This window comes from Lipotes vexillifer, unplaced genomic scaffold, assembly GCF_000442215.2.
Source record: "Lipotes vexillifer unplaced genomic scaffold, Lipotes_vexillifer_v1.1 scaffold538, whole genome shotgun sequence".
NCBI lineage: Eukaryota > Metazoa > Chordata > Mammalia > Artiodactyla > Lipotidae > Lipotes > Lipotes vexillifer.
The window spans coordinates 1,276,750-1,300,068 of NW_006787547.1; positions in this window are offsets into that span (position 1 = coordinate 1,276,750).

A 23,319-nucleotide genomic window follows, 5' to 3' on the forward strand; every position below is an offset into this window, starting at 1 on the left:
TATGGTGTATCATGTTGATTGATTTGCGTATATTGAAGAATCCTTGCATTCCTGGAATAAACCCCACTTGATCATGGTGTATGATCCTTTTAATGTGCAAAGAGTCATGTACCAAAATGTTCATTGCAGCTCTATTTACAATAGCCCGGAGATGGAAACAACCTAAGTGTCCATCATCGGATGAATGGATAAAGAAGGTGTGGCACATATATACAATGGAATATTACTCAGCCATAAAAAGAAACGAAATTGAGCTATTTGTAATGAGGTGGATAGACCTAGAGTCTGTCATACAGAGTGAAGTAAGTCAGAAAGAGAAAGACAAATACCGTATGCTAACACATATATATGGAATCTAAGAAAAAAAAAATGTCATGAAGAACCTAGGTGTAAGACAGGAATAAAGACACAGACCTACTAGAGAACAGACTTGAGGATATGGGGAGGGGGGAGGGGGAACGGTAAGGTGTGGCAAAGCGAGAGAGAGGCACTGACATATATACACTACCAAACGTAAGGTAGATAGCTAGTGGGAAGCAGCCGCATAGCACAGGGAGATCAGCTCGGTGCTTTGTGACCGCCTGCAGGGGTGGGATAGGGAGGGTGGGAGGAGAGAGACGGAAGAGGGAAGAGATATGGGAACATATGTATATGTATAACTCATTCACTTTGTTATAAAGCAGAAACTAACACACCATTTTAAAGCAATTATACTCCAATAAAGATGTAAAAAAGAAAAAAGAATGTATATGTGTGTAAAAAACATAAGGTCTGTGTTTGTATGGTACGTATATATATATGTGTGTGTGTATATAAATATATACACACACACATATATACACACACACAATGGAATGCTACTATAAAAAATTATGAAATTTTGCCATTTGCAGCAACATGGATGGACGTAGAGATTATCATACTAATTACGTCAGAAAGAGCAAGACAAATACTATATGATATCACTTACATGTGGTATCTAAAATATGACTCATGGACATAGAAAACAAACTTATGGTTACCAAAGGGGAAAGGGGGTGGGGGAGGGATAAACTAGGAGTTTGGAATTAGCAGATACACACTACTATATATAAAATAGATAAATCACAAGGTCCTCCTGAATAGCATAGGGAATTATATTCAATATCTTGTAATAAACTATAATGGAAAAGAATACGAAAAAGAATTTATATGTAACTGCATCACTTTGCTGTACACCAGAAACTAACACAGCATTGTAAATTGACTATACTTCAATTAAAAAAAAACAGCCATCAAAAAAAAATAGAATTCATTGAGTTGGCTACATATTTTCTACCACACTAAATATATTATGTGTCTGTATGTGTGTTTGTGTGTGTGCACTCACACATAGCATCTTCAGGACATGGTCGAGAACTTTAATACATATGGAATGGATGGAAACATTAACGTTATTTTCCCAAGGAAAAAAAAAACTTACTGAATTCACACATTTTGTTTTCCCTTAGAATTTTTAAGGGATCTTTAGGAAACTGGAACTCTTAAGACATCAAGGTAGGGAGTCAGAAAGGAAATTCAATTTGAGTTAAAAAAGATATTCTCAGTGGAATAATTTTAACAAAGGGATAAAAGAGGACACAGGAGATAGGAGATAGTATAATGAGAAATAGTAATAATGCTTCCAGCAATCATGGCTCGATGGGTGAACGTAATCTGAGATTAGAAGACCCACCAGGGAGCTGCAAAGTTACAGGACTGCTTGATGAAATAATTTAATACCTACTGGCTTCAATAAACATCATGTACAAAGAATGCTCAGTGACCTGGCAGTCCTGCTAACCCAGAGCATGCGGGAATCTGCTTGAGGCAATGATAGTTCTTATATTTCACAAAGATTTTCCACAAGCCTCCTCTTTATTCCTCTTACTGTTTGCTTCAGCTTTACTCTATGTCCAGAGTGTTAATTAGTCCCTGATGCCACCGTCTGAAATTGCAGGAACAAGAAATAACACATGATAATATGCAAAAATAAACTGGTACTATTATTATTAACACCTTGAATTTGTGTGTAACTTTATAGATGCCATGTTTCTTATTGTTTGTTGATCCTCATACCAAACTAGGAGGTAGTTTTTTGTTTTGGTTTTGGTTTTTTTGAGGTACGTGGGCCTCTCACTGTTGTGTCCTCTCCCGTCGCGGAGCACAGGCTCCGGACGCGCAGGCTCAGCGGCCATGGCTCACGGGCCCAGCTGCTCCGCGGCATGTGGGATCTTCCTGGACCGGGGCACGAACCCGTGTCCCCTGCTTCGGCAGGCAGACTCTCAACCACTGCGCCACCAGGGAAGCCCTAGGAGGTAGTTTTTGAAAAACAGGTGTTAAAAATAACAATAACTACTAATTTGTTACAATAAAAATGTTATAACCAGTGTAATTATGTTTACTCTTTGCTAGACTCATTTCATATGTTCATTAAGTTTTTAAATCATACAACAGCCATATAAGGGTGAGAAATTGAGGCTTAGGGAGCATACACAACACACCAGCAATTGGGTGGAACCAGTATTTGAATCCAGGCCATTTGTCTTTGGGTCAGTGCTCTCATGTCTATCCACTGTCTATCCTTGAGACAGTATAAGGGTTAGTGTTTGTCCCTGATTTACACATCTCAGTAACTCTAATTCCTCCCTTCCACTATAGCAATCTGAAACGCTGAGTAGTTTTGTGCAAACTGGGTAATAGGCATAGGCAGACATATCAACCTTCCCTGAATTCCTATAGCCTAGAGCAAGTCCTTTATCCATGGAGGACAAAACCCTAAAACATCACTCTTCATTTGCACAGACTTCCTTCCAGGCAAACGGGGCAAGAAACATTATCCCCAACTTAATACCCAGATCTCCAGGACCCTGCAGGGTGAAAGCATGAGCTGCCAGAACTAATCTTCGATTTATTTACATCAAAACCCAAGATAAGCCCAGGTAAACTTCACACCTGTCTTTCCCATCATGGGAAAGCAACCAAGTACAGAGAGAGAATGTAATTCTATTTTCAATTGTTGGATGCCTCCTTGAAATACCAGCAATTGGGCCAATTAGCTCCATTTGTTCAGATAGTGTTAGATCCCTATCTGGTAACCATCAGAGTAAAACCAGTAATTCATTTCACATAGGCACTGCAGTGCCATCAGATAGTATTGCTTTTTAGTTACTGCCAACCTGGGGCGTTTTGAAATAGTGACCTCAAGACTTAAGCTGCAAAATTCCATTATCTATCCTCAAGCCAGCCAGAGCTGAATTTTTGAAATATCCTATTAAGTTTTCTGCTCTGATAAAAATTCAGAGCCCCTTTTCATATTAATCTCCCCATGGCAAATGAAATTTGCTGAGTGGTAGATTTAATTTGCTTCTATTTACGTAGTACTGCATTTTGGAAAAAAAATAATTGCTCTCAATATCACTTTTTCAGTGTTACTAGAAAAACATCATAAAATTTAAGTCCTTTCTCCCATTTATTTCATTGTTTAGACTCTACACAGTAAATAGCTTATTCTTCACCTTTCGATCACTTTGGCATTTTAATTAAAATATAATTATCATTCAAAGGGGAATAATGCTCAAGTTTTGGTAATTGTCCATGTCCGGTCATTAGGTATATTTTTTAAAAGAAGCTAAAGTAATCTAAAATATTTAGTAAAAATATACCTTCTACGTATTTACTTAAAACAGGTATATCCTAGCATACTTTATTATTTCCCCAAGGCAACTTCCCCATTTTGATTATGAAATGAAATTGAGGAGTGTATAAGAGAGAGAGCTCCCTATGGAATTTGTAATAATGAAATGTAAATGTTTTCATTGTGGTAGATTTGTAGAAAATCTATAGGATCTTGAAATAAAAGAAAATTGGTGGCTCATATTTCTATCAAAAATGAACAAGGAGGGCTTCCCTGGTGGCGCAGTGCTTGAGAGTCCGCCTGCCGATGCAGGAGACGCGGGTTCGTGCCCCGTTTCGGGAAGATCCCACGTGCCGCGGAGCGGCTGGGCCCGTGAGCCATGGCCGCTGAGCCTGCGCGTCCGGAGCCTGTGCTCCGCAAATGTGAGAGGCCACAGCAGTGAGAGGCCCGCATAACGCAAGGAAAAAAAAAAAAAAAAAAAAAAAAACAAGGAAAAAGAAATGTCTTTAAATAATAGAAGCGAGACTAATATTTCAAGCTCAAATCCCTTGCACACACAACTTTTTGTGTGTGTGATTTGGGGCCTGTATGTATGTTCTTACTTTGTTTTGGTGGATGATTTTGGAACTTTGAGGATGGTATTTGTCTGTTTTGTTTTTCTGACTGAAGTCAGTTAAAATGCTTACAGAGGGGAAGAGATGTCTAGGTCATGCTTAAACTACATACAATGCTTCAGTATTAGCTGCTTCTGAAAACAAAAGTTTATTTCTTCTCATTCTGCAGTCCAGTGTGGATTGGCTTGACTCAGCTTCCTAACTTCCCAGTCTAGAAGTCAAGCTGACTAAGCAGCTCCCCTTCAAATGTTACAGGTTGCCTTAGTGGGGGCTAACACACAGACAATTAAAACCTTCAGTCCAGCAGGGGTATATATCACTTCTTTCCACAATGCATTGTCCAAAACAATTCACATGGGTTCATTCACTCCTTAGGGGAACAGGAAGTTTCATCCTGCTATGTGTCCATAAGCAGAGAGCTAGACATATTTGGTTAACATCACTAATGACTACCCATAGATAGTATTTGGTACATATAACTATAACAATGCAGAAATTAGCAATATTAGATTATATTGCTTTACATAAGACCGGAGATCAGGATCTTTATTGTGTCCAAGATCGTCTTAAATGTCCCCTCAGCTTGATTAAATTTTGGACAGGTTCCTTCCTGACTATATGCCCTGTCATCCCTTTTCTTAGGGCATTTACTTTATAAATTACTTTTAATTTCTATTGTAAATTCTTTCTCTATTCCTTCTCTCAGCCTCTTGCCAGTTTTAAAACGCAGGAATGTCTTTCTCAAGGATCTGGGAGACCTCCCTTGAAATGTAATCATCAAGGAAGATAGAGCCTCTGACTCCCCGTCTCTGTGGGAGGGTGGGTGCCTAACTTCCATATGCACCATATGTACCTATTAGCAAACACAGTTGGCCTAATCACATTGACCAACCATTCTCCTAATGATCATAAATACTTTTCCACTAGCTTACCCCAGAGCTTAAATTTTTCTCTGCTTTTTGTTTCAGGAAAGTTGAATGTATTCTCTCTCCTCTTTTGCAATAGACTCATATAAAGTCTTCCTTGCCTATTTAACTCTGTTGGGTACAATTCTTCTTTAACTTCAGTAATCCTTTACTGAGCATCTGTGGTATGCAAGGTGCCACGCTAACTTTGGGAATGTATAATAATAATGGCTAACATTTAGAGGACACTTAATGCCTTGCATAGCATACCCAGTGGGTACTTTACTGCATTCCTCAATCTACATTTCTCAATTAATCACATGATAACATTTACACTTATATTCTTTGTGTTATAAATGTGGAAAGTGTGTTATAAATACAGGGTTTAGTTAAAGAATTGCCTGGAGTCATCCAGTTAGGAGGGGACGTGGCCAGAAGTCCTATTTGAATACAATGAAAAATGTTTAATCCTGTCCATTACAGGCTCATAGTTTATTAGAACAGATATTTTAAAAAAAAAAAGACAAGAAGGGCTTTAAAGAAGACATGTATGTTCATGGTGCTGTGAAAAGACCTTATCTAATGGAATAGAAGGAAAAGAGTCGAGGGAAAGATATCCAGAGGAGGAAATATTTCCTCTGAATCTTGAACACAGCCTGTAATTCTCTTCCATAGTTTGAGCTGAGGGCACAGCTCATTCAAAGACAAGGAAACTCAAAAAGTCACCGTGCTTTTGGAAAACAAGTAGTTTAATATAGCCTCGGTGAAGGAGTTGGAGAAGAAGCTGTACATTTTATCTGTTGCTTTTTGGATTACTATACTATCTACTGAGTACATTTTTTTGTGTCTGACACTTTCATGTCTTACGTTCAACATTGTTTAAAGTGCCTACTATGTACATGCTAGAGCATTTATACGTTCTGAAGATAGAGCAGAAGCCAAGCAGACATTGTTTTTGCATCCTTGAGCTTATAATGAGAAAAACAGAAGGCACATGAATTTAAAGAATAGAAATTTAGCTAATTACAATGGTAAGTGTAATAAAAAATGTAGTAGGGTAAAGGAATAAAATGTAACAGATGGAAAATATTTTCCGTAGTGTAGTCAGGGGAATACAGTCCGTCTTTATGAACGGAGCATGTGGAAAGAGACATGAATGACATGAAGGATCAAAGCAGAGATAGCAGCATGTGGGAAGGAATTCTGGTGGAAATGAACACTTTCGGGCCTGTCCTGTTGTAAAAGTAGCAAGAAACATTGGGTTCTTAGAAATGTGGGCAGCATGGTAAAGTCAGAGAAGTGGGCAGGGGGTAGATCATATTGGAAATGTAGTTAGCATAAACGAAATGGATTTTATTTTAATTGGAATATGAAAGCATTGGAAGGTTTTGAGTAGGATGGTGACGTGACTGAATTTTATGAAATAATAACTCTGGTTGTGAACACAGGGAGAAATCGTATCTGGTGTCAAGGGCTGAAATAGGGACATTAATTGGGCAGCTGTGTCAGTGGACCAGGTGGGAGATGATGGTAGGTTGGATGGGACACAGAGTCAGGGCAAAGTGGTGATATTTGGAATACATTTTAAAGCTGAACTAACAGTAATTGCAGAGGGACTGGATATAGTATGAGATTAAGAGAGGAATCAAGATTAAATTTATTCTGCTGGAATTATGGTCCTATTTTCTGAGATGCTAATAATTCAGAGATGAGCAATGTGAAGTAATAAAATTTAAAAGTCTGGGTTTGGGGGCTTCCCTGGTGGCGCAGTGGTTGGGAGTCCGCCTGCCGATGCAGGGGACACAGGTTCATGCCCTGGTCTGGGAAGATCCCACATGGCCGTGGAGCGGCTGGGCCCGTGAGCCATGGCCGCTGAGCCTGCGCATCCAGAGCCTGTGCTCCACAACGGGAGAGGCTGCAACAGTGAGAGGGCCGCGGACCGCCAAAAAAAAAAAAAAAAAAAAAAAAAAAAAAGTCTGGGTTTGTATATTAATTTGGGGGGATATAGCACTTAAAAGATAGTTATTAAGTACCCATGATGAGATTTCATATAGGAAGTTTAATATTTAGTCTAAAGCTCAAGGGAGTCACCAGAATAGTAATGTTATTTAAAGTTAAGTAAAGTTAAGACTGTGAGATTAAATTAGGCAATTTAAGAGGTTAATACAGAGGGGAAAGTAAATTGGGTTTATTCTTGGCCCTATCTTCTGTTTAATTTCAAAATACTAAATACTTTGAAGAACCAATTAAATGAGATAATAAATGTGTACTTATTTGATCATTACAAAACTCTAGATGATAAATAACGTTATTACCCATATTATACAAAGAAGAAAACTGCAACTCAGAGAAATAAAGTAAATTGAACAAGGTCGCACAACTATTACAGGCTGGGATGCAAAACCAGATCTCACATTTCTCAAAGCCTGCTTTATACTGTGCTACTTAAAGAATCTTATATGGCCAGTAATAGCATCACTATTCTAATGGCCAGGGCTTACCTGAATGGTAATGGAGCATCTATCTTCACCAGAGAGCACACAGATTCTGGGGAACTCCACAGTATATATATCCAAGATGATGCCTTGGTGTTGTTACCTTCCTGCAGCCCTCAGATCCCAAGACACACTTCTGTACCATTTATTAGACCTCTCCTCCCAGTTTACAGATACTGACTCTTTTCTGTTATCCCTCTGATGGCAATTTCCATGAAATCCCTATTGTAAGCCAAATATGTAGCACAATCTCTGTCTAAAGTTAGTACTTGTTGAGTGAAAGAATGAATGTTCCCTTTTAATATGCAATTTCTGTCTTGGTTTAATATATTAGAAATCCCTACTTCCCTGTTTCTTTTTCCTATTTTAAGATCTTTGTAGAAAATTAACCTTGATTTCTCTTAGTAGGCCAGCTCACCATCTGGAAGTTGACTTTCATTGAGGAAATTTGTCTCAAACAATGGAAGGAAACTATAATTCTCTCTCCAGGGCTTGGACTCTCAAAGAAAAGACAGCCAAATTATGTTCCTGGCTTGTTAAAAGGCACATTCCCAGACTTCAACCCCCAAAAGATTTAGAATTAGGAAGTCTTTAAGGAGCACTCCAGGCAATAATTAAACCACTTTAAGATTGAAAATCTATATCCTATCTTCTGAGATTTGCTTAAAGGGGGCTGATAATCCCTGCGGTGTACTGATTGGGAAAGTTTTGCCCTTAGCCACTTCTCTAAAGCTCATACTTGTAGTTGACATTGTTAGACCTGACATTTAGCTGCTATTCTTACTAGAAGTGCAACCATCTATGAATTTCTTACCCATTCTAGGTTTATTTCCATTCCTTTGAAATGAATTACCTCCTATTCTCTCAACACTTAAAGATAGTTACTATTTTCCCCTTTATAAAGACTGAACAATGTGCTTAACATGTAGAGCACTCAGTAAATGGTAGAAATCATCATAGATTTTGTTTATCATTAGTAGTAATAGCTTATATGGCCTGGCCAGGTAGACATGTGTTATTTGTAGAGGTGCCTGGAACAATCCATCTTGTGAACAAGAGTCTTTCCTTTAGTCGTTATACTGCCCCTGTAGGCTTTAAGTTCTAAGCAGGATCATATAAAATTGCTAAGGGATAAATGGAATAAAGATTCAAATTGTATGTTAAAGTGTAAGAAAGCACTTGGCTTTTTGTGCTATCTGAAGAATTGCTTTGCTGCTTGAGAATGGGGCAGACACACTCATTAAACCCTGTATTGCTTCTCTAACAACCACAGCTATATCCAGGTAGACTATAAAATAGTGGTTCTAAAGGTTCTTTCTAGTGCAACCTGAGTAACTGGAAATAGACTCTAGGTCAAATACTTGCAATTATATCTTTTAGAAACCTATGTGAAGTTGGGGCATCTGTGCAAAATAGCAAAGTAAGCCCAGTGATCATGAACTTCTGAAATGATGAGGAAACATCTTCCTGTCTCCTAGCCAAACCCTGCACAGAGTGTTGAATCCTGTCATTCTTACTCTTACCTAGGAAAATTCTCATAGCTTACTTCATTTGGGATTCAGGAGGTGGTAGAAGGCAGCACTCAAATATGCCTTTGGTTTACTTGTATCTAAGAGTCTTTCTTCTCTATTTAGAAGTGAATCTGTTTAGAGAAAAGAATCTGCTAAAAGTTTTGTCTTTGGAACTTGGAATTAAAACTGTAACAAAAAAATCATGTTTACCTAAAGCATTCTGAGACAACTTAGTTAGAAAAGCTTAAATTTTCACAAATGGAAGTAAAAATGGTGGAAGTTATAAATTAGGCTATGACCTATGGTCAATTAATCTACAAAGGAGGCAAGAATGTGCATTGGAGAAGAGACAGTCTCTTCAATAAGTGGTGCTGGGAAAACTGGACAGCTACATGTAAAAGAATGAAATCAGGACATTCTCTAACACCATATACAAGGATAAACTCAAAATGGATTAAAGACCTAAATGTAAGACAGATACTATAAAACTCCTAGAAAAAACATAGGAAGAACACTCTTTGACATAAATCGCAGCAATATCTTTTTGGACCTATCTCCTAGAGTAATGGAAATAAAAACAAAAATAAACAAATGGGACCTAATTAAACTTAAAAGCTCTTGTACAGCAAAGGAAACCATAAACAAAAGGAAAAGACAACCTACAGAATGGGAGAAAATATTTGCAAACAATGTGATGGACAAGAGATCAATTTCCAAAATATACAAATAGCTCATACAGCTCAATATATTAAAAAAAAAAAACAATCAAAAAGTGCACAGAATATCTAAATAGACATTTCTCCAAAGAAGATACACAGATGACAAACAGGCACATGAAAAAATTCTCAATATCACTAAATATTAGAGAAAGCAAATCAAAACTACAATGAGGTATTACCTCACACCAGTCAGAATGGCCATTATCAAAAAATCTACAAATAATAAATGCTGGAGAGGGTGTGGAGAAAAGGGAACTCTCCTACATTGTTGGTGGGAATGTAAATTGGTGCAGTCACTATGGAGAACAGTATAGAGGTTCCTTAAACTAAAAATAAAGTTGCCATATTATCCAGCAATCCCACTCCTGGGCATACACCTGGAGAAAATTCTAATTTGAAAAGACACATGCTCCCCAATGTTCACTGCAGCACTATTTACAATAGCCAAGACATGGAAGCAATCTAAATGTCTATTGACAGATAAGTGGATAAAGAAGATGTGTTACATATACACAATGGAATATTAACAACCATTAAAAATAATGAAATGCCATTTGTAGCAACATGGACGGACCTGGAGATGATCATACCAAGTGAATTAAGCCAGAAAGAGAAAGACAAATATCATATGATATTACTTACATGTGGAATCTAAAAACAAAACAAAGCAAAAAAGATACAAATGAACATATTTACAAAACAGAAATAAACCCACAGACAAAGAAAACAAACTTATGGTTACTACAGGAGAAAAGGGTGAGGGATGAATTAGGAGTTTGAGATTAATGTATACACATTACTATATGTAAAACAGATAGCCAACAAAGACCTACTGCACAGCACAGGGAACTATATTCAATATTTTATAATAACCTTTAAGGTAAAAGAATCTGAAATAGAATATATATATATATATATATATATATAAAACTGAATCACTGTGCTGTACACCTGAAACTAACACAACATTGTAAATCAACTATACTTCCATTTAAGAAAAAGAAATAACCAATTAAAAAAAGAAACACAATGAATCACACAGGAAAATATCCACACATTATTATATGGATAAAGCAGATGATAAGATATATGTACTCTATGATCTTCTTTTTGTAAACAAAGTCAATTAACAATGCTTGGGATAAAAAAAAAAAGACCAGAAGGATAAACACCCGAATTTTAAGAAAGTAATTGCCTCTGGGTGGTGGAATAAAAAGGGTTTAAATATTTTTTCTTAACAAAAGAAAATAGGGGGCAAGGTATTTTAAGATATTACAGATGAAGTTATGCTAAATATCAGATCCAAGGACAAGGGTTAAATGATGAGATGAGATTAAGAATGGGGGCAAGATACATTGAAACATTATAGATTAGTACAAGTCGCTTAAGATTTAGGCTATTGGGAGAACCTCACAGAAACCTGCAACACGTGCTTAGGGATAAAAATATCTAACCAATTTTGAGCCTCTATTATCTACTAGCCACTGCTTTAAATATTTTACATATAATATCTCATTTAATATCAAGAGTATCTATTTGAGATATTTGGGAAACAGCGGTGCAAAGGGGCAAATTCAATTGTAGCCCAACGTCTGTCTTTAGAGACTTGTTGTTCAATAGAATTACATGTGGTGATGGAAATATTTACAATCTGTTCTGTCCAATATGGTAGCCATAAGTCCTATGTGGCTATTAAACACTTGAACGCAGCTACTGTAACTGAGCTAACAGCCACATGTAGCTAGTGGCTTCTGTATTGGACAGTACAGCTCCAGAGACCAATCTCTTATCCACAATGTCATGGGACCAACTTTTGGCAAATAAGTCTGTGGTACCAGGTAGTGCAATATCCACTTTTGCAATGACACCTGAAATCTCAAAAAGGAGCTGGTCATTAAAAGATGCCAGTTAACAATATTCCAGATTTACAAAAAGAAAATAGCGAGGGAAATATTAGATATCTAATATTAGAATTCTCCTTGAGTTCTGTGGACCTGAGAAAAGGTTAAAATGAGATGGAGCTGGGAAGGTTAGCAAAAAACTGTGCAAACGTTTAGCTACAGTAAAGGGAGTGACTGCTTCCCCTGAGCATATTCTTCAAGGAGGTCAACTTTCAACTATGTTTTGTTTGTTTTTTTTTAGTTTATGTATTATTTAGGGTAACACTGGCTACTGTAACAAATGCCTCAAAAATGTATATTTGTTCAAACACGAAAAAAGTTTATTTTTACTCACCTAAAATCAAAATGAGCAGGCAACTCTATTCCAAGTGATAAAAAGGGAGCTTGGCCCCTTCTTTCTTGTGGCTTTGCTACTTTCAGTGAGACTAGTGTATTATATTATGTCATACTCAGGAAGGGAATAAAGAACATCAAGGATCCATAGACTATTTTGTGAGCTATTCCCGGTTGTAGTGAGCATCAATTCTGCTTAAATAACATGGCCTTGTCACCTGATAACCAGAGTAGTTGGCAAATTTAGGTTAGCAGTAGATCCAAAAAAAGATAAAACAGATTTGATGCACAGCTACACTCTCAGCCACATACTAGTTGTGACTTAAACCTATGATGAAATATTGGAAGAGGCAGCTTGAAATACACAAAAGAAATATTATTTTGAGACCAAAACATACAAAAGATAATCAACAGATTATCTTATGTGATCACTCTGCCTTCCAGAATTTCCAGGTGCTCAATTTAATGCTTTTGATATTAGAATTTGGAATTTTAGTACTTGTAGGCCAAGATACTGAAGACACAAGATTAGGACAAAAAGCATGTATTTGGCAATCAATAAGCTGAACCAGACTGGGGCCTGTGAGTGATGCAAAATATGATAAGAGATTAAGAAATAAACGAGTATGTCAGAGTAACCCTGGAGAACCTGGGCTAGCCATGCTTCTGCACACTTGTTTCACTTACCATCATGCACTCAGGAACATTCTTACAGAATTATTCCCAATGCTTGGATAGTACTTTCCTTTTGGCAGGAGTTATTTATTTTAACAAGATCTTAGAGGACAAATCACCTTAAAATGCTCTTGGGATGTTGAGCAAAGACTCAGCCATAGTCAGAAAGAAATAACAAATGTAAAACAGAGAGTCACGGGTGCTAAGAACTGGGGGAGAGTGGCAATCTTCTCTTTTAATACATACATACAGTAGTAGAGTATAATTGTTAGGAGCAGAGGTTTTATAACCAGAAATTAATTTCACATTTTAGTACAACTATTAACTGTTTAACCTTGGAAATATTAGTCTGTTTTCTCATGCATGGAGGAAGAGTGAGAAATCTCCCATATTGTTATTTTGAAGGTTAAATGAGTTAATATGTGTACAACACTGAGATGATTGTATGCCCTATACATGTCATTATTTTTAGTAGCTTCCGATTATAAGTGAGGGATATCACATCCCAATAGTTTGAATAAATTACTAAGCTCAAACAGCAGGACCGTTCCAAGTTTTTTGTTGTGAAGCCTAACTCCTCCTGCGATAGAAGAGATTTAAGAGTGTCATGTATGAAAAAAAAAAAAAGAGTATCATGTATTAACTGAGACTTGAGTTTGCATCCTGCCTTGTAACCTATAACTGTGTGCTAGAAAAGTTAATTTTTTTTTTATAGAAGAGATTTTTTTAAAAAAATAATTAGTTATTTGGCTACACTGGGTCTTCGTTGCTGTGTGTGGGCTTTCTCTAGTTGCAACGAGTGGGGGCTACTGTTCGTTGCCGTGCGTGGGCTTCTCTTGTTGCAGAGCACGGGCTCTAGGCATGCAGGCTTCAGTAGTTGTGGCATGCCAGCTCAGTAGTTGTGGCGCACGGGCTTGGTTGCTCCACGGCATGTGGGATCTTCCCAGACCAGGGCTCAAACCCGTGTCCCCTGCATTGGCAGGCGGATTCTTAACCACTGCACCACCAGGGAAGTCCATACAAAAGTTAATTTTTTAACATCTCTAATTCAGTTTTCTCATGTGTAAAATGGGAAGTATAATACTAGCTCATTCCTAAGATTGTTTTGAGGTTGGAATGACATTTTTAGAACACTGTTCTCAATGCCTGGCACAAAGCTAGCACTCAATAAATAGCATCCATAATGATGATGATGATGATGATGACGACGACAATGATAATTACATGTTGATCATTCTGCTACTTTATTCTTATCATGTAAAAACTATTTCCATTAAGTGAATGATTTAAAATCATTTGAATAAGCAATTCCATTTCTTAATAGGAAAAAAATATATAGTATGGTAACATTTTTACTCTGTGCTGATGTTTTAGACCAGGGCTCCCCAACCCCCAGGCTGCAGACCAGTACTTGTCTGTGGCCTGTTAGGAACTGGGCCACACAGCAGGAGGGGAGCGGCGGGTGAGTGAGGGAAGCTTCATCTGCCGCTCCTCATGCTCGCATTCCACCCGAACCATCCCCCCTGCCCTCCCCAGTCTGTGGAAAAATTGTCTTCCATGAAACCAATCCCTGGAGCCAAAAATGTTGGGGGCCACTGTTTTAGACTATCTCTTATTATTATAAATGATATTTTTAACAATTCAATTTTATACCACTAAAAGGAAAAGAGGAAATTAAATCAGTATCAGTACATGCTTTAAAGAATAAACATCTAGAAAATCATTTCAGAACACTCTGGTTTTCAACAATTAAGAACTCATTGATAGAAATGTGTTAACATATTACAATTGAGTCCTCACCCATATTTCAGGCACACAATATTTAAATATAATGTATTATACTCCTGACATTTGTGCAGACCACTCATGAACTAGAGCCCATGATTTATTCACATCTGTTATAACACATTCTGATAATTTATTTGCAAGAACGCAATCTGCATTAATCAGTTATTAATTATTAATAAAATATAAGAACTGCATTAAAGAACTGCTGTTCAAAAATAACCTTTTCTTCTTGAAGCCAAGGACCTATTTAATTTCACCTTGCATTTCGTAAAGATTAATTGCCTTTTCAGGTGTTGTCCTCCAGTTTGACCCTGTAAGGTTTTGGGGAAACACTTTTTACATACAGATAGAAATGTGTCTGAGTTGTATTACACCCCCTAAGAAAGATATGTTGACATCCCCACTCCCAGTAATTCAGAATGTGAACTTTTTCATAAATAGAATTGGGGCAGATATAATTATTTAAGTTAAGATGAAGTTATAGAGTAGTATGGGTCCCTATTCCAATAGGGCTGGTGCCCTTATAAGAATTCAGCCCATGTGAAGACACAGAGACACAGGGAGAAGGCCATGTGAATATGGAGGCAGAGATTGGAGTGATGCATTTACAAGTCAAGGAATGCCAAGGGCCATGACCGGAAGCTATGAGGAAGACATGGAAGCTACTCTCCCACAGAGACTTCATACACACACACACACACACACACACACACACACACACACACACAAAATCAACCCTGCCAACACCTTGATTTCAGACTTCTAGCCTTCAGAACTGTGAGAGAATACATTTCTGATGTTTTAAACCACCAGTTTGTGCTGCTTTGTTATAGCAGTCCTAGAAAATGAATACACTGTGCTTTTTCTATTCTTGCCAGTATGCCTGTAAAGGTTTGCAAAGGCTTTACCGAAAAGACTTTTCATGCTGTGGTTAGAAAGCCCTGATTAAAAATCCCCAACTCCTGACATTCAGTAGTTAAGCACTGCAGTTTGTTTGGTAAATTTATCTGAACCTCTGCATTTTCACCTGTGAAACAGGGCTAATCATATTACCCTTGCAGAATTATATACCTTGATAGTTTACACATTCCCAAACTTGGAGCAATTAGAATAATTGTTCAAGCCCTTTCAAGTGAATGTCAGTCAGAAAGGAGCTTAGAGTGGGGAGGATACTGGTGGCTTACATAAGACGGATGTGACTCTAGGGACCTCAGGGGTACATTTGATGAATATCAGTTTGCCAAACTTTTATCAAATTGTGTCATACCTACATCTCACTTATTTACTTAATCTTATTTCTGATAAAAGGAGAGGGAGAGATGGAAGTAAGGAGAAATCCAGGTAAAAAAAGAAGAATGGAAGAAGGAAATGAGAAAAAGAACAATTTGAATTGTTCACTCACCTTTGTGCCACTCAAGTTAATGTACCGGAAAGAACTTAATATAGAAGATTCTAGATCTGTTTCCTCTTTTTCTCAGGATTCCAGAGCCCTCATAATATTTACACCTTACTCTGATGACCATGATTTAACACTTTAAACATATAGTGTATGTTTTTCATGAAACCCAGCACCTAACTCCTTCTTTAAAAATAAAAAGTTTTTTTGTTTCAGTGCTGGAGGGAAAAGTAACTTTGTGGGTTTGTTGAGTAAAGTGTATCCAATTCTTATCATGAAGAAATTTATGGAATTTTCATAGGACTATGGAGTAGGCAGAAAGGTGACTCTCAAAGATATCCATTCCCTAAATCCTAAAACCTGTGTATATATTATGTTGGTGAAAAGGACTTTGAAAATATAGTTAAGAGTATGGACCTTGAGATGGGGAGATTATCCTTAATCATCATGATGGGCTAAATTTAATCAAATGAATAATTTAAAGTTAAGAAACTTCTGTGGCTGTGGTCAGAGAGATATTTAACAAAAGAAGAAGGGTCAGAGGAGGATGTGACTTGAGAAGAACTTGACCCACTATTGCTGGCTTTGAAAGAGGGAGGAAAAGAGCTATGAGTCAAGTGACACAGTGGCCACTAGAAGCTGAGAATGGTTCTTAACTGACAGCCAAGAAGAAAACATGGGTATCAGTCACACGACGGCAAGAAACTGAAATCTGCCAACAGTCCAAGGGGCAGGAAACACATTATCTCCTAGAAACTCCAGAAAGAACACACTCTTGATTTCAGCCCATGCTGGACTCCTGACCTAAAAGATCCGTACAATAATACATTTGTAATTTTTAAGTCACTAATGTGTAGTAATTTGTTACAGATGTAATAGTAAACTACTACAGTATAATTGACTATGAATGATTATCATATTATGTAGTGATATTAGATCTTTACTGCTTTGTATGATATAATCTACTTCTGTGCATTGATTAACTAATTCAATAAATTTTTATTGAATTTAATAGCACTGAGTGTATCTGTGTGTGTTCCATTGTTTTGGTTTTCTTTTCTGTGTTTGCTACTGTAAAGTGCCTGATTATTTTTGCTTTTCTTCTCTATTCCTTTTTTTTCAAATTCTTTTTATCATTTTCTTCACTTACATCTATGGTTTTCATTTTTCCCCTTTCCATTACCTATTTTCTTTATGAGATTCTCTGCTATCTATACATTCATGGCTTCTAGGTTAGCCCTTATTTCCAATTTTTTTTTTCTTTTCTTTCTCATCTTTCCTGAACTTTGTCAGCTCTCCTTCCATGGCTTACTATTTCCTATTATTTTATTTAATAAGTTTTCTAATTTTGATTTGTTTTTATTCAAGTTATTATGAAATATAAGGCATTGCCTTGGGCCATTTTTTTTCTGGTATTTCTTCACCTTGCACAGGTCTTTATATAGATTGTTATATATATTTTTTAGATAATATCCTAGTGTTAGATTGAATCACAATCCTTTGTTTTTTCTGTAGAAACTATATGTGCTTCTCTTCTGAAAAAGATAAAGTTATAGGAATCCAATTTACCATTCCCCTCCTTGAAAAAAAAACAGTAAAATTATATAAATTTATATAAAACTATATTATATAAAACAATTGCACATCAAAAGGCTGGAGATAAACATGCTAGTTAGTTTGATTATGGTGATCATTTCACAATGTGTACCTATATCAAAACATCACACTGTATATCTTAAATGTATACACTTTTTGTTAATTATACCTCAATATCGTTGAAAAGATTAATTTATAATGCTGTAGTAGAAATATAATGTTAAATGTCTCATGAATATGCAGTAATAGCCCATGGTCTAATGGGCTGTTTGGAAATAAACAGTATTTTTAACAAGTATTCTCTTTTGAAACTTGTTCAATATCATCTTTTAATAGCTGATGCAAAGGGATTTCACAATACTGCTGAAAATATCTGGGGGCTAGAATTTGCTTAATATTAAACATTAGTCAGTAATAAAAGCATATTGAAATATGTATATTGGCCTTTAGGCAATGAATGATAGTGTAGTGTTCCCTGAGAATCAGGAAACAAACTAAGCCTTGCACTGGCCTCAGTTTACAGACTGAAGTGAGCTTCCAGGCCATGTGTCAGAGAAGAAGAAACCAGGAAGAACCTAGAGAAATCCCTGATATGAACAGATGGAGCAGAAAATCTAGGGAGGCCAGAGTGACTAGAATTTTCAGAAAAGAACACTGGAGGAGTAAAAGACGCACTTTGAGAGAATGGTGGATATTTGCAGAGGGTCTTCTTCAAGTCTTACTGGAAATTGAGCAATAAATGCACGTGTAGAAATTGCCTAGAGCCAGGAGAAGAATAACCTGAAAGTATTAGAGAAAAAAAAATCCTCTACGCTCACATCTAGCTGGAAATATCTCCTGTTCCTACAAGGCAGAGTGGAATCCCTCGTAAGTGTGATGCATCAGGGAACACACTCATAAGGGTTTTGGCTCAGTAATGAGGCAAAATTAATCCTAGATTAAATGCTATTCTAGTCTCAATAAAGTTTAAAAGCAGTTCCTAATAGGATAAAACTGTTTTCATGTATCTTAACTACATCCCAGATAAAAAGAAAATAATATTTTTAGAAATTTTAAAATATCCACCATATCAGAAAGATAAAATTTGTAGTGTCTGGAATCTGACGAAAACTTCCAGGTATGCAAAATATCCAAGAAACTGTAATTCTTGAAGAGGAGAAAATTTAATCAATTAAAACTGACCCAAAATGACAGATTACACATTCAGTAGACAAAGACATTAAACCAACTAACAGAACTATATTTCATATGTTTATGAAAGTAGAAGAAATATTGAAATGGTATGTGGAAACATAAAAGATAAAATGACCCAACAAAATCTCTAAAGATGAAAATTTTAAATCCAAGATGAAAATACAAGGAGTAGTTTAAGGGCAGATGAGACACTGCAGAAAAAGGATTACTGAAATTGAAGGCCTAATAATAGAAATTATCTAAAATGGTACACAAAAATAAAAATGGACAAAAATGAACAGGGCATCAGTGAACTGTGAATTAACCTCAATGGCCTATTATATGTGCAATTAGCATTGCTAAAGAAAAGGAAAGGGAAACAAAAATATTTGCAGAAATAATGGCTGGTGAAAACTATAAAACTACAGATTAAAGACACTCGATGAACAAAGAGACATGAAGAAAACTACACAGAAACAAAATTGTAAGCATGTTGCTTAACACCAGTGTAAAGAAAAACTCTTATAAAAGCAACCACAGAAAAGAGAGGAACAAAGATAAGAAAAATGGCATACTACTTTCAGGAACAATGCGAGAATAAAAAAGAAACGGATGAAAGAAGCAACATATTTAAAGTGCTGAAGGAAAACCCACACATAAACACCACCTGCCAGCCTAGAATTCTACAGCCAGAGAAAAAAATTTTTTAAATGAAGATAAAATATTTCAGACCTATAGAAATTAAAAGAATTTACTACAAGCAGATCTGCACTACAACAAAAGATAAAGTAAATACTACAAGTAGGAGAACATATCAGATGGAAATCTGGATACAAGCTAATGAATAAAGAGCATAGAAATGGTAACCAAAATGGGTAAATGCCAAGACTATTTAAATTTATGTAAAAGATAATTAACTCTACAAAGCAAAACTAGTAACATCACTTTGTGGTGTGTTAACATATAATGACATGTATGATACATAGCACAAAACTTGGCAAGGGGCTGCAGAGAAATAGATATATTCTTTTTTTTTTTTCCTTGCGTTATGCGGGCCTCTCACTGTTGTGGCCTCTCCCATTTGCGGAGCACAGGCTCCGGACGCGCAGGCTCAGCGGCCATGGCTCACGGGCCCAGCCGCTCCGCGGCATGTGGGATCTTCCCGAAACGGGGCACGAACCCGCGTCTCCTGCATCGGCAGGCGGACTCTCAAGCACTGCGCCACCAGGGAAGCCCTAGATATATTCTTATAAGGTCTTTGTACCGGCTATGAATTGGTATACTTTGACTAAAAGGTAGATTCTAATCATTTAAATAACTATATTACAAACCCTAAATCAAATACTAAAAGAAAATAAAAAGTACCTTCTGAAAACTACCTACAGATAACAGCATCATACCTTAATAGTTAAGGACTGAATACTTTGCTCCTAAGATCAGCAATGAAACAAGATTGAACTATCTCATCAATTCTTTTCGACACTACTCAGATTCTAGTCAGTGAAATACGATATGAAAAAAGAAATGAAAATTATCAAGACCATAAGGTAAGAAATATAACTGTTTTATTAGCAGAAAGCATAATCTTGTAAAAAGCAATTCCTAAGGAATCTCTAAAAGCAAGTTCTGGGACGAATAAGTGAATTTAGCAACATTATAATACAAAAGAGAAATATACAGAAGTCAATTGTATATCCTTATACTGGTAAAGAAATATCAGAAATTTAAAATAAAAATAACCTTTGCAATTATGTCAAATATATGAAACATTTAGCAATAAAACTGACAAACCATGTGCAATTCAACTATATTGAAAACTACAAAGCATTTTTAGAAAAAAACTATTAATGCAGAGATATACCATGTTCACAGATCAGAAGACTTAATATTTATGTCAACCGTCCTTAATTCATTAAGCAGTCAACACAATCTTAATCAAAATCTCAACAATGTTTTTTGAAGAAAATGAAAAACTGATTCTAAAATGCATATGAAAATACAAAGAACCTAGAATATCCAACTGAACTTTGAATAAGAACAACACATTTGGGGGACTTGATATAAAGTGAAGCCATGATATAAAGTGACAGTCAAAAAAAGGTGGTGTTAGTGTCAACATAGAGAGACCAATGGAAATGACTATTTTTTTTGGTGATATTGTTTGTTTTAAAGTATTTATCAAGCATGATGGGTAAATTAATCTGATTCCTGGTCATAACAGCATTCTTGGATCTACCTCCATGGTAGACTGTCATAAGTAGCTGTTTCTGTAACCCTGTCTCATGCCTCTGCATTTGTGATATGCATAATATGAACTGTAAAAGTGGGATAACAGAGGACAGTTGTGAAGCAATGGTACATCTGTTATAAAATAATGAGGTCACACATCATGAGGGCAGATCAAGAGGCATGATCCTCATGATATGTGAAAAGATATTAACTGTAGAAATGATGTTAATTATTTTCTAAATGTCATTTGTTCAGTGTTGTTCATGCTATATGAGCAAGAAATATCTAGTATCTCTTAATGGTTACTGGGACAAATAAATACCATATTGCTGAAATAATTAAATCCTTTAAAGAGGAACACATTTGGTTCTGTTAGGTTTGTTTTTACATATTAAAGTTTGCAATGGGTTAAAAGGTACAGTGATCTGGGAAGTAGGGGCAATGTTGCTTCGTGCTTACTAGAATGTGTCTCAGTTCATTTATGTAAACAGTATAAATTATAGATATATAAAGAAAGGAAGCCAGAATGAAAAGGCATTATAATTCAATGCAAGGCTGCATTTATAGAATAGCACTTTAGCACATTCTTGTTTTCACTGAGTTACCACTCAAATCACCATAAATTCTGATTCATGATGCAAATATTTTATGGCATGTTATCATGCATCTTTTCTGATATACATATTTAAATCATAGGGCTTATTTAAATCATATATTTATTTAAATCTTTCATGAGATTATTATGCAGTATCAGCAATGTGGTGAGAAGACTCATTTCCTTGCAGTTTCGCAGTCTCCACTTTTACCAGTTATCAGATATTTAAGAAACTACATGAAGAGTTGGAAGGAGAAACACATTTCTTAAGAATGCTGTGTCTCCTGAATCATTTTATTATTTTTCAATGCTGATTTTACAGCAAATCAGACATGATTAGGAATAGAATTGGGTCATCCCATGGAAGGAAATATTTACTGAGCTCTTACTGTATGCAAGGATCTTTGTTGGATCCTGGGGAGGGGAAAACATGCTATGAGGATAAGGATGCAGCTTTTAAGTTGATGTACAAGTTCCTATCTATACATGAAAAAGTAAGTTTTATTACCATAATACTCAGCAGGCATAAAAAGAATGTGTGCACTTATAAAATGTTACTTTAACATTGTTTTCTAAAGTATGTTTCATGGACTACTAATCCTAGAAAATGCCCTGACATATATAAAATAATTAACACATGTTTTGATTAAATTATTGGCTGAATGTTTTAAGAAAATGTTCCATTATCAGTGTATATCAAATTCTCCCTTTTAGTGATTCGAGACACGTATTATTTTAGGACTCTCAGTAATATTTGACAGAATAAGCATATTCATTCAATGATGTTTATCCATTTCATCTTTTTAGGTGTTAAGAATATTTTCAATTGTTTTAGGTTAAACAACAAGCAATACGTATATGTTTCATACAACTTATTTTGAGAATTACTATGATTATTTGACTACTATTACAGATGTTAGCACTTTTGCAGTAAAATGGTGGATATACATATTATTGGTGAGTTACAGCTAGGCAGAGGGGGAACTCAAAGATTGTGCCCTGGGAGCAGCTCCACAGGCCCCTTGAAATGTGCCAAACCAGAAGCTTGCCCTTTAAGTCAAAGCTCCTGGACAAGCAAATAGGCCTGTTTCTTAGAAAGACCGGAGCTGTGTTTCATTCTGCTATCTGTGCAGTGCCCTGGGGGTGATAGTCTGCCCAGACTCTCTCTGATTGTTACAGCCCCAAGGGACCCAGGGATTCAAGCCCCCCAGCCTCCAGGCCAGATGACCAAGAAATGTCCCTTGGCTGCACCTACAGAAACTGGGTAACTAGACATGTGTAGAAGCTCCCCTCAAGGAGATACTGGCACTTTGGAGTGAGGTTGGGGGAATGTGAAGATGGTACCCACAAAAGAAAGAAAAAGAAATAAGGAAAAAAGAAAAAAAACTCCAAGTAAAATGAACTCAAAGAGATCCACACCAAGACACATAATAAAACCATCAAAAGCCAAAGATAAGAGATCTTGAAAGCAGCATAAGAGAAACTATTCAATACATACAAAGGATCCTCAATAAGATTATTAGCAGGTTTCTCATCAGAAACTTTGGAGGCCAGAAGGCAGTGAGCTCATATACTCAAATTGCTAAAAGGAAAAAAAAAAAAAAGAAAAACAAAAAAACCCAAACTCTGTTAACTAAGAGTCCTCGCAAAACCATCCTTCACAAGTGAGAGAGAAATTCAGATATTGCCAGATAAAAGCAGAGGGAGTTTGTTACTACTAGATATGTCTTGCAA